This window comes from Triturus cristatus, chromosome 7 (genome assembly GCF_964204655.1).
Source record: "Triturus cristatus chromosome 7, aTriCri1.1, whole genome shotgun sequence".
Lineage (NCBI taxonomy): Eukaryota > Metazoa > Chordata > Amphibia > Caudata > Salamandridae > Triturus > Triturus cristatus.
Window position 1 is genome coordinate 1,742,455,977 of NC_140590.1, and position 12,609 is coordinate 1,742,468,585.

The following is a 12,609-nucleotide window of genomic DNA, read 5'->3' on the forward strand; positions in this document are numbered from 1 at the left end:
AATTCACACCCAAAGGCCCACAATATCCTGCTATTGACTTGTTTGTGAAAAAAATCACTGGAAGATTTGCATAGATTAGAAGAGCAGGGCATTAAGCATGGGAATGCCCAAAATAGAAAGGAGAATTTGTCCATTTGTCTTAGAAATTATGACAGTATTGTTATACGATCAGCCGACAAAGGTGAAAATATTGCTATTATGAATAAAGAGAATTAGACTAACGAGATTAAAAAACAACTAGGGGATACTAACTGTTATAGAAGACTAAGCAATAATCTGTTAAAAGACGCAGGGAGACATATATCTGAAAAACTATATTCTTGGAAAGAATGAGGCTTTTTGGATGCACAAGAGTACACATATCTAAATGTGATTAAGCCTACATTCCCTTTCATATACATTCTACCAAAAATTCATAAATATCTCCAGTATCCACCAGGGAAACCTATAATCTCAAGTGTTGGGAGTTTAACTGAACACATTTCGGAATTTGTGGATATATGTTTAAAGCCATTAGTCATGAATTTACCCTCGTACATTAGGGACACTATAGATGCATTGGATAAAATCCAGGATGTAGTGTGGGATAATGATATGAACTTTGTAACATTAGACGTTGTGGATCTGTACACCTGTATAGAAAATGACAAAGGAGAACTAGCCTTGAATCACTTCCTGGGGAATAGAAGTGGTAGCCATTTCTATCACTCCAGGATGTTAGCGGAAATTAGTACTCTTATATTGAAAAATAACTTTTTCCTGGAGGGTGGGTGGTGTAGTGACGTGTGAGTTAGCAACGACGGAACCCTTTTGGTTCCTGATGGGCTCCGTAGAACTGCAACATAAGTGTTCATATGTAGTGATTACATTAATGTCTAGAATGTTGATTTCGTATGTACACGCAGAAGAATAAAGAAGTGTAAAGCCAAGCTCTGTGTGTGGCATATTCATTTATGAGTACCCAGGCTGGGGATGACACTCCAGGAGGGAGGGACTGGGAGAAAGCATAAGGAACACGGAGGATGGGAGGGGGACGAAAAGCAAAAACACAGGCCACAACACAGACAGCAATAGAAGGAGGGAGTGTGAGTGAGAGTAACCAACAGAAGGAGAGCGGGCAGGTGGGGGCAGGCAAAAACTCAGCCAACAATGGACAGAGTGTAGATTTATTGCAACTAGCAACAGAATAGGGAGGGTGGTTGGTAGCAAACAACAATACTGGCAACAATGGATGAAACTGGGTGGGACCAAGCTATAATACAGACAGCAACTGAAGAAGGGAGGATGGGAAGAGCAAGCAACACTGGTGAAGGAGGGAGGGACACGAAGGGGGGAGCAGTAAATGAGGGAGTGAGCTGAAAAATACATAGTGGTGATGCGTCCATGCTTAAGGCGAGAGACAAACAGTTGACGAGGAAGTCTACTGCAGCTGACCAATACAAAGGAAGGAAATGGGACTGACAATAAAGGCAACCAATGGTGAACAATGAACGGGATCTAGCCCACTGATCAAAAATCTTGAAGAGACAGTGTATGTGCTGTTTATGGGACACTAAATAGAATTTGAACAGTGTGTTGCCCCAAATTATTAAGTGGATTGCTTCTTTACAGAAGTATGATTTTGAAATCGATATCTTCTGGTTGTTTAAAATACAACAGGTGACTGTTTAAGTAGATTAGCTGAGTGGACATGGAGGTGCTGCTCATTTCCCTGTCCACACCTCTGAATGGACACAAATGAGGAAGGTATCCCCCATCTTAGATTTTAGAAGTAAGATGCACTGTGGGAGTATTTGCAGCAGAAAATCAGGAACAGCAAAAAAAGTGGTTAGGATTACCCCTGTGAACGTTTAAGCCATTTGTAATGGAGGAGACAGGAGTCAACTCTCCACCCCCTCACTTGCAAGTGCAACCTAAAAATGTGGTTTCTCAAGGCAACTTTCTCAAAGCACTTTTTGGACCTGTGGAAGGTTAGAAGAGGACTGTAACCCTCTTGGTGTGACCTGAGAGAAGTCCTGAAGGACTGGATATGTTCCCTCTTGTAGCCAGGACAAGAGAAGTGGACCCCCAGGGTCAGAGGATTGGTCTCCTGTGTTGCTACAGAGTCACAGAACGCTGAATAAAAAACATTTTTTTGCCCAGTCACGATTGGACCCTGCTGAAGGCCTCACGTGAAGAACTGAGGAAAGGGGACTTACCCATGCGCTTCTCACATGGTTTATCTGAACTGGGAATCCATTGAGGTTGGCCTCTCAGTGCGTCTGAGTCCTGTCTACAGCGACTATCAAGTATCACTGGCACTTAGTGCTTTGTGGCGCTATTTCACTTAAAACTTTTCATTTAAATGTATTTTTCTAAATTGTAGTGGGATTTTTATTGTTTGGTGGTTTGACATTACTGTTTTGGTGGTGCATTAATACTTTACACATTGCCCTATGTTAAGCCTGTTTACCCTTTGCTATTGTGTAAGGAAATGCCTCTTTTGTTTGGCTATCTCTACTTTTTTGGAAAAATGCAGCTGTTTTTTCGACTCTGATAGTGCACTGAGGCCTGCCGTACAGACCTAGTGAATTACCCTGACCCTAAAACATGTATGTCCAATTAGCTATACCTAATTGGCTAACCTTAACCTACTTAAGTCCCTAGTATATGGTAGCCAGGATACCTTGGGCATATAAGTTACAGGGTCACCCCAGAGATTGCAGCAATAGTTGTGCCATGCTGGGTGTGACACGCGTAAAACGAGTCTCCCAGTCTCACATTGCAGACTGGATGAGCAGTTTTAAACTACTAGCCCAACATTGCAATTTAAAACAATGGCACAGCCAAGTCTCCCTGTGTGTGTCACCCCATGGCAGCCTACCGAGCCGTAAGCCGAGAAGAACATGTATTGTACATGTTCTAGCAGTAAAATCACAAAACGATTGCTTTTACTGCAGAAAGCATTGGTCGCCAAGATGGTGCATGCAGAGTTGCACGCTGGCACCTCAGCTATGCAAACTCTGTAACGGTGAAACCAAATGGATACTCCAAGGTGGCAAACAACTTGTTACATTAAGCTGAAAATAATGTAACAAGTTGCAATGTACAACTTTTACAAAGTTACCACTTTGTTGCTGTTAATCTCTAGGGCCCTTAACAGTTTTACATGGAGTCTTGTCTCTGAGACTGCATTCTGCCCTCCTGTGGAGTCATGCTAACTACACTAGGAAGGGTTACAATAGGGGCCTGCTTTGGAAGGAGGTGTTATCTTGTTACTGCAGGAAGCCATACAAGTCTTTGCCCAAAAGATGAACTTGAAAGGGGCAGCACCAGTGACTAAGATCTGATGCTCAAAAGTTGCACCTATCTCAGCTTGACCCTGGAAGGTTTCTCAGAAGGGAAGCTACAGCCCAGAGATGGATTTGGCTGGGATTACAACCCCCGCCAACTGGTAGTCCAGTGGCGACTGGACTTCGGTCAGGCTGGAGGGGGCCTATTGGGATGTTAGACCTTGTATCCAGGGCCCCTTCATCTCCTTTGTTGCCTGAGGAGTACCTGCAGGAAGACCCCCTTTGACCGTGTCACATCCATAGCATCCTTCAGTATTCTGTATCCTCAGCATCAGCGCCACTCCATAGAGATCCAATAGATTGAGGCTAAAGTGCCTGTTTCTGAGGACCTTGCTGATCCCCCTGGCTGGTTCCCTGCTGCAGGTGGTCACTCTAAGTAACTCTAACCAACAACATTAAAACTTGCCCAACTTTTTTGGTGAAAGCTTTTGTGCCAAATGTCTTGAATTGGCCAATGCTTGTTAATGGTTGAGAGCAATGCTTTGATTTACTTTACCTTGCAAAATAAATATTTCCAGAACCTTCTGGTTGATCTTTTCTGTTGTGGTTTCTGAACACATATAAAAATCTGCTTTATTTTTGCAAACTGGTGTTGAATTTCTTAAGTGTCTCTGTTATTTCTTTTTCCATTGTTTTGTTACTGTTTGAATGCTTTACACTTGTTTCTCTGTATGAGCCTTGCTGCTGAGAGCCACAGCTACCAAGCGTTGAGTTAAGATTTAACAATCAAAACCTACTGGCCCCAAAGGGGTTGGTAAGGGTATTATACGGACAAATCACACAACCACACTTTATAAAACATCCAATGTTCTCCCACATAGCTATTAGGTGGTTGAGATCAGGTTAATTTGGTGACTTTTGGGGTTAGTCTTAAAATGTTAGTATTATTATAATTCCTTGAGGTTGGTCACCGGCCACACCAAATAACCCACTGTCTTAAAATATATATTTATATATTTTAACTTACGGTTTCTTGAGGCTAGCAATACTGTTAAAGCTAGCTCTAAGCCAATTCTGTATGGAATACATGTTTGATATAAAGGACTAAATGTGACAGCGTGATGATTAAGTGTTGCTATGCTTTCCTCATTGCAAATAAATCATGTTCAATTAAGTACAACTATGAAGTGCTTGATTTAAGTCGGTGGTTTCCGGTGCTCTGCACTTAATTGGTTGCGGAGGTTCTGCACTGGCACTTAATTGTCAACACTGCACTTATGGCAGTTTGCCACATGGTGGCGCTGCTCTTCCTATCTAGAAATGAGGAGAATTACGATTATTTATGAATACTTTATACATTGAAAATTACTAATACCTGCCTCCCCAGCCATTCCTTTGGCTTTGGGGGCCTGGAATAATCGGACCTGTCGCCCTTGCAGGCGAGAGAGATGTTAGTAGTTGCTTTGGTACCGTCTGGCAGTGATGACAGGGGCAATGGGTGGAGCAAGCTGCAGTGACCTCCTGGGCAGGGCCCTGGCACTTATTATTATACCAATTAAGCACTGCAACTATATATATATATATATATATATATATATATATATATATATTCACTGAAAAAACCATAGGTTTCACACATGTTCTAGTTAGCTGGACATTTCACTCGTACAAAACCATTGAAATTCCCCCGTTATAGTTAGTTCAGCTAACTATAACTCGCGCGACCGCAATCCACTGCTGATGACGTCACATATTACATCACTCATGACATGGTCAGTGACATCACTCATGACATAACGTGTCTGAAACCTATGGTTTTTTCAGTGAATTTGCAAGGTTTTTTAAATGCTAATTCCTAACTATAACGTGTGTGAAACCTATGGTTTTTTCAGTGAATTTGCAAGGTTTTTTAAATGCTAATTCCTAACTATAACGTGTGTGAAACCTATGGTTTTTAAGTGAATTTGCAAGGTTTTTTTAAATGCTAATTCCTAACTATAACGTGTGTGAAACCAATGTTTTTTTTTGTGAATTTGTAAGGTTTTTTAAATGCTAATTTATTTATGTATTATTATATTTTTTATATATTTATTTTACAATAAACTACCTATGTATATAGTTATAGATTGGCTGTATCCTGTAATACGGAATTGCTCAGCTCTTTTTTTTTTTATTTGGATAAAGTTGAACAGCATACTTAATATCTTCTATAAACTTATAAACAGTTTAAAATGTTTTCTTTTTTGTAAGGGTTTATCACCGTGCGCGCACCTTCAATTTTTTTTATTAAAGGAAATGTTTTTTTTTTTATTTACGAGGTCTTTAGGGACCCCCTGAGATGGTCTAGGGGGTCAGGGAGTGTCTTCCCTGCCTCCTTTTCATGTTTTAGAAAATCGGGTTAAAAGTAATTCATTTCTGATCCGTGCGTGCACCGTGCACGCATGCGTGCGAGCACCGTGCGCGCACGGTGCGAGCACCGTGTGCGCACGGCAAGTGATGTGATTACGAAACAACACTTTTCATTGGTTCATAGTAGTTTCTGTTCCAGAATCCTCAAACACCACACCCACTTCCTGGCACAAGGAGCTGAACAGCTACTCTAGTAAAATCCTACTTGAAAATGGCAGAACAGCAGTCTACTTCAGGGAGTGAGGAGGAGACCTTTGTGGTACCACCAAGGAAGACTCTTTCATCTGGAAATTCTTCACCTTTCCAGAGGGCCAAAAGAAGGTCAATGCACCGAAGGTGACATGCACTATTTGTGGAACTGTCTTATCCAGAGGAGATCCCAGCAAGAAATACTCCTTTAGTATTTATTCAATGTTGAGACACTTCAAGACAGTGCATCCTGTACCTTATGCTCGAGAGTCAACTAGAGCCCTAAGGGACAATCTTCCACCTGCTCAGCCGAGCACATCATCTGCGGCCGCAGATTCTCCGTGTACCAGGGCACTGGACATCCGCCCACTTTTCCAGAAGGTGCGCATACACTGTAATGTGTGCAATGCTGTTCTGTGCTACGGTGAGACCAGTATTAACTTGATCGAAAACAAAATACAGCAGCACACATGCTCCAGCCCATAATTTTTTTCATTTATTATTTTTGTTCCTGTTGAACAGTTTTTCATTACCAGTTTTTTTTTGGTGCTCTAAAAAAAATCAAAAAAATACAAAATTGTTAAAAAACTAAAAAAAAAAATACAAAACAAAAAAGACAAAAAAACCAAGTTCTTTTCAGAACTCACTTCACTTCTCCAAGAAGAGCTATATTCCTAATATACTGTTTTGTAATTTTATTGAATGAATGTGTAGTGTATACATGAATGATTGAAATGATTGAAATGACTGAGTGAAGAGGAGGAAAGGACAGACTGAATGAGTGAGAAAAGGAAAGTATGATCAGCCATAAAAGGGAAGTGAAAGACTGACTGCAACAAAAGGACTAAGGGTAGAGGATACAGGTAAGAAGAGTGAATGAGTAAGGGAATGGCAGTGAGTAATGGAGAGTGATGGAGGGGGAGTACTTACTTGTAGGTACAAAAAAACACTCAATGAACACAACGTCTCTTTTTAGAGCCAACCAACATCTAAACACTTAAACTTGATTTTTAATTCTATTTTTTAATGAATTTTTTGCGGCCGTGCGCGCACCGTGCACGCACCGTGCAATATTTATAATTTTTTTTTTTTTTTTTTGGGACCTTAGGGGTCTTTCATGGTCCCCCTGAGAAGGCCTAGGGGGTCAGGGACTCTCTACCCTGCCCCCTTTTCACGTTCTCCACTTGTGTTTTTAGCTCTCTTCTGCCTCTAAAACTCAAAATGGCGGCTGGGGGGTGCGCGCACCGTGCGCACACCCCGCGATTTAAAAAATAAAAAAAGAAATCTTCACCCTTTGGGGTCCTTCAGGGACCCCCTGACAAAGGCTAGGGGGTCAGGAACTCTCTACCCTGCCCCCTTTTCACGTTCTCCACCTTTCTTTTTTACTGTCACACACAAAATGGCGTCCGACACTTCCTGATTTCGACCGATTGGAATGTTGACTGACATCTAACCGCCAATCAGAATTACGCTCGCGGACATTTGGTGCGCACACGGTGCGCACACGGTGTGCGCATATAGATATTTATGTACTTTTAACTGCAATTTTCTCAGGACCTACTGAACAGATTGACACCATATATGCAAAAGGCACATGCCTGACCTGAGAACTACCTCTTTGCCAAATTTCAAGTAATTCTGTTCAGCCGTTTGGGCTGTACCTTAGACTAAAGGTCCTATGGGAAAATGCATGGGGAAAACGCGTTTTGGGACCCCCCTTTTTTCTCAGCCCCCGCTTGACGAATCACCCCGAGACTTTCAGGGTAGGAGCTGAGCGGAGCGCCCCATTAGTTTTGAAAATTTCACGAAGATAAGTCAACCGGCGCCAAAGTTATTCAAAATAGAATTTTCAGATTTCCTATGGGAACTCGGTCCTAACTATAACTATCTACTGGCGACCGCCAGTAGATAGATAGATATATATATATATCTATATATATATTCACTTAAAAAACCATAGGTTTCACACATGTTATAGTTAGCTGGACATTTCACTCATAAAAAACCAATGAAATTCCCCCGTTATAGTTACTGCAGGCAACTATAACTCACGCGACCGCAATCCTCTGCTGATGACGTCAGATATTACATCACTGTATTTAGACACTTATTTACCCATGTCTTCTTCCATTAATCTTTAGCTATACATATATTACAAATATTTTTCAGAAAGACACATATGTCATCAGTGATGTAATATCTGACGTCATCAGCAGAGGATTGCGGTCGCGTGAGTTATAGTTGCCTGCAGTAACTATAACGGGGGAATTTCATTGGTTTTTTATGAGTGAAATGTCCAGCTAACTATAACATGTGTGCAGCCTATGGTTTTTTAAGTGAATTTGCAAGGTTTTTTAAATGCTAATTCCTAACTATAACCTGTGTGAAACCTATGGTTTTTTCAGTGAATTAAATGCTAATTTATTTATGTATTATTTTTTTTATATATTTATTTTACAATAAACTACGTATTAAAAATTATTATTTTTTTTTTTTTTTTGGTTTTCACCCTGCGAATTTGTTTGTTTTTTAAAAAAAAAAAAATTTGGGGTGTTTTTCAGGGTGCGCGCACTGTGCGCGCACCCCCGCGATTTTTAAAAAAAAAGAAATTCTTTTTTTTGCCTTCGGGGCCTTCAGGGACCCCCTGACAAAGGCTAGGGGGTCAGGAACTCTCTACCCTGCCCCCTTTTCACGTTCGCCACCTTCCTTTTCCACTCTCGCACTGAAAACAAACAAAATGGCGGCCGACACTTCCTGATTTCAACCGATTAGAACGTTGACTAACATGTAACCACCAATCAGAATTACGCTCGCGCACGTTAGGGTGCTCGCACGGTGCTCGCACGGTGCGCGCACCCTGCGCGCATATAGATATATATATGCTTTTAAATGCTATTTTCTCCGGAAATACTGAACAGATTTACACCAGACCTGCAAAAGGCACTTCCTTGACCTTATGGCTACCTCTCTGCCAAATTTCAAGTAATTCTGTTCAGCCGTTCGGGCTGTAGCTGCGACTAAAGGTCCTATGGAAAAATGCATGGGGAAAATGCGTTTTGGGACCCCCCTTTTTTCTCGGCCCCCGCTTGACGAATCACCCCGAGACTTTCAGGGTAGGAGCTGAACGGAGCGCCCCATTAGTTTTGAAAATTTCGCGAGGATTCGTCAACCGGCGCCAAAGTTATTCAAAATAGAATTTTGAGATTTCCTATGGAAACACGGTCCTAACTATAACTATCTACTGGCGACCGCCAGTAGATAATATATATATATATATATATATATTCACTTAAAAAACCATAGGTTTCACACATGTTATAGTTAGCTGTACATTTCACTCGTAAAAAACCAATGAAATTCCACGTTATAGTTAGATCAGGTAACTATAACTTGCGCGCCCACAATAAACTGCTGATGACGTCACATATTACATTACTCATGACATGGTCAGTGACATCACTCTTCACATCAATGATGACATCTGAAATGACACATTGTGGATTACGGTCGCGCAAGTTATAGTTACCTGATCTAACTATAACGTGGAATTTCATTGGTTTTTTACGAGTGAAATGTACAGCTAACTATAACATGTGTGAAACCTATGGTTTTTTTAGTGGATTTGCAAGGTTTTTTAAATGCTAATTCCTAACTATAACGTGTGTGAAACCTATGGTTTTTTCAGTGAATTTGTACGTTTTTTCAAATGCTAAGTTATGTATTTATTTTTTATTTTTTTTTCTGGTTTTTCACCGTGCGCACACCCTGCGCTCCGAGCGCCCACGTTTCGCAGTTCATACCATGCGCGCCTCACCTTTTTTTACACAGTAACAATTTTTTTTTCTCCCTTGCGGGTCCTTCAATTTATTTAATAAATGTGATTGTTATTTCTTTTTTTTTTTTTTCTTTTTTTTTTGCCGTGCGCGTACGGTAAGCTTACCGTACGCGCACTCCGCGATTTTTTTTAAAAATTATTAAATGTATTTTTCGTACTTTTTGGTCCTTCGTGGACCCCCTGACAAACGCTAGGGGGTCTGCAACTCTCTTCGTTGCCCCCTTTTCACGTTATCCACCTTTGTTTTTCAGTGCGAGAGACAGAAAATGGCGGCCGACACTTTCTGATTTCGACCGATTCGAATGTTTACAGTCATGTAACCACCAATCAGAATTGAGCTCGCGCACGGCACCGTACGCGTACGGTAAGCTTACCGTAAGCGCACGGAGCGCGCTTACAGATATATATATTGATTTAAATGCTATTTTCTCAGGACCTACTGAACAGATTTACACCAGACCTGCAAAAGGCACATCTCTGACCTGAGGACTACCTCTCTGCCAAATTTCAAGTAATTCTGTTCAGCCGTTCGGGCTGTAGCTCGGACTAAAGGTCCTATGGGAAAATGCATGGGGAAAACGCGTTTTGGGACCCCCCTTTTTTCTCAGCCCCCGCTTGACGAATTCCCCCGAGACTTTCAGGGTAGGAGCGGAGCAGAGCGCCCCACCTATTTTGAAAATTTCACGAGGATTCGTCAACCGGCGCCAAAGTTATTCCAAATAGAATGTTGCGGATTTCCTATGGAAACACGGTCCTAACTATAACTATCTACTGGCGACCGCCAGTAGATAATATATATATATATATATATATATATATATATCAACGCTACCAAGTGCCCCACAGGCAAAAGCGCACTCTCCAGCGTCTCGCACATGGCGTTTTCCGGTAAGGTAGAGATTTGCTTCACAAGATTACAGTTCTCCTGTCGACCATTAGCAAGCCTGACGCGTTTCTGAGCTGATTGCTCGTCTTCAGAGGCTTCGACAACAGAGTTTGTGTGCGTGACACGCCCATAGATGCTTATATTTGCCCTCCGATGGGCTACACAGCTGTGTTGATTCGCAATGTTCTCTGGGGCTTGTAGTCCGTGTCACGTGAATTACTCCGGGATGGATACACTATAATTTCAAAACTGTCTTAAAAGGCCCTGAATGGGCCTCCGAAGATTGTCTCTACACACAATCCCACAGAGCGCTGGTTCCTTTACGTGGCTCAGAGGGATCTCGGGCTCCAGGACCCCCGTGCTCTCGCGGTGGTGCGCTTTCTACGGCTGGGCTGCCGCATAAACATCAACGCTACCAAGTGCCCCACAGGCAAAAGCGCACTCTCCAGCGTCTCGCACATGGCGTTTTCAGGTAAGGTAGAGATTTGCTTCACAAGATTACAGTTCTACTGTCGACCATTAGCAAGCCTGACGCGTTTCTGAGCTGATTGCTCGTCTTCAGGGGCTTCGACAACAGAGTTTGTGTGCGTGACACGCCCATAGATGCTTATATTTGCCCTCCGATGGGCTACACAGCTGTGTTGATTCGCAATGTTCTCTGGGGCTTGTAGTCCGTGTCACGTGAATTACTCCGGGATGGATACACTATAATTTCAAAACTGTCTTAAAAGGCCCTGAATGGGCCTCCGAAGCTTGTCTCTACACACAATCCCACAGAACGCTGGTTCCTTTACGTGGCTCAGAGGGATCTCGGGCCCCAGGACCCCCGTGCTTCTCGGGGTGGTGCACTTTCTACGGCTGGGCTGCCGCATAAACATCAACGCTACCAAGTGCCCCACAGGCAAAAGCGCACTCTCCAGCGTCTCGCACATGGCGTTTTCAGGTAAGGTAGAGATTTGCTTCACAAGATTACAGTTCTCCTGTCGACCATTAGCAAGCCTGACGCGTTTCTGAGCTGATTGCTCGTCTTCAGAGGCTTCGACAACAGAGTTTGTGTGCGTGACACGCCCATAGATGCTTATATTTGCCCTCCGATGGGCTACACAGCTGTGTTGATACGCAATGTTCTCTGGGGCTTGTAGTCCGTGTCACGTGAATTACTCCGGGATGGATACACTATAATTTCAAAACTGTCTTAAAAGGCCCTGAATGGGCCTACGAAGCTTGTCTCTACAAACAATCCCACAGAGCGCTGGTTCCTTTACGTGGCTCAGAGGGATCTCGGGCCCCAGGACCCCCGTGCTTCTCGGGGTGGTGCGCTTTCTACGGCTGGGCTGCCGCATAAACATCAACGCTACTAAGTGCCCCACAGGCAAAAGCGCACTCTCCAGCATCTCGCACATGGCGTTTTCAGGTAAGGTAGAGATTTGCTTCACAAGATTACAGTTCTCCTGTCGACCATTAGCAAGCCTGACGCGTTTCTGAGCTGATTGCTCGTCTTCAGAGGCTTCGACAACAGAGTTTGTGTGCGTGACACGCCCATAGATGCTTATATTTGCCCTCCGATGGGCTACACAGCTGTGTTGATTCGCAATGTTCTCTGGGGCTTGTAGTCCGTGTCACGTGAATTACTCCGGGATGGATACACTATAATTTCAAAACTGTCTTAAAAGGCCCTGAATGGGCCTCCGAAGCTTGTCTCTACACACAATCCCACAGAGCGCTGGTTCCTTTACGTGGCTCAGAGGGATCTCGGGCCCCAGGACCCCCGTGCTTCTCGGGGTGGTGCGCTTTCTACGGCTGGGCTGCCGCATAAACATCAACGCTACCAAGTGCCCCACAGGCAAAAGCGCACTCTCCAGCGTCTCGCACATGGCGTTTTCAGGTAAGGTAGAGATTTGCTTCACAAGATTACAGTTCTCCTGTCGACCATTAGCAAGCCTGACGCGTTTCTGAGCTGATTGCTCGTCTTCAGAGGCTTCGACAACAGAGTTTGTGTGCGTGACACGCCCATAGAT